Here is a 1182-nt window from a genome sequence, read left to right as displayed (position 1 = left end):
AATATATATGTATGTATATATATATATATATATATATATATATAGGCTTAAGTCATATATCGCCCCTCAAAGTTGTCCGCATAATTCACTTAGACACCTTAACTAAGACTTGTACCTATTGAACACCTAAATTGTTCAAAACATGTACCTATTAGACACAAAATGCTGATATGGCAAAAAATGTGTATTGCACTTCCTTGAAGCGCGTGAAAAGACTTAAAATAGTGTCTTTTTATTTTTTTTTACATTTTTTCTTCTTTTATTGACACTTGGCATTATAATTAATTTAAAATATAATTTTTTCTTTATTTACACTTTTTTCAAAAAAGAAAACACCCCACTCTCTATCTATCATCTTCTTCATAATTTAGTTTACAAAATTTTCTTCATTTTAGCTCCAACACTATTTTTTTTCTTTTTTTATATACAAAAAATTTATATCTTCCAAATATGAAGATAAATGAAAATCAACTATAAAGATTCAGATTTGAAAGAAAATCTTCGTATGATTTATTTCAAATCTCATAAAAACAAGGAACAAGTATGAAGAAGATGAAAAAAGATAAATGACTTTTACGTATAAAAATAGTCAGCCGATATTTATTTAGCACAATTTTCGGACAAAGATTTTTACTCAAATTCATATGTGGTCATTAAATTTATCAAAAATGATATAAAAAAATTTGAAAGAAATAATTTTGGGGTTATCAATTTCATTTTGTCATCGATGTAGAATTGAATAATCGCCAACAAAATTTTCTTTCTTCTTCACTCTTAGTATAAAAAAAAATTAATCTTGAAGTTATTTAAAAAGAATAAGATTTTGTAATTTGAGAAAGAATGTGTTTTGGGGAAGAAGATGAAGATGAAAGGGGGTTGGGGTGAGTGGGGTAAGGTGGGGTAGAATAGGTTGACATTTTCATTATTCTTTTTCCTTTTTAATAAATTAGATGTTAAATGTGTGTTTTTTATAATTTTTGGGCCCATTGCCAAATGTTATTTTTTTAATCAGTCATGTTGCCACGTCAACGCAAGTGTATCACACACTCTTCACATTTTTTGTTGATTATAAAAAAATGTCTAATAGAAACGATTATTATATAGATAAAAGTGTTCAATTGGTACTAATATTAGTTGAAGTGTCTAAGTGAATTAGGCGGACAACTTTAAGGGGCCGCTGAT

The sequence above is a fragment of the Solanum pennellii genome, chromosome 3, assembly GCF_001406875.1.
Source record: "Solanum pennellii chromosome 3, SPENNV200".
NCBI classification, from domain to species: domain Eukaryota; kingdom Viridiplantae; phylum Streptophyta; class Magnoliopsida; order Solanales; family Solanaceae; genus Solanum; species Solanum pennellii.
Note: the sequence above shows the minus strand (reverse complement) of the source record.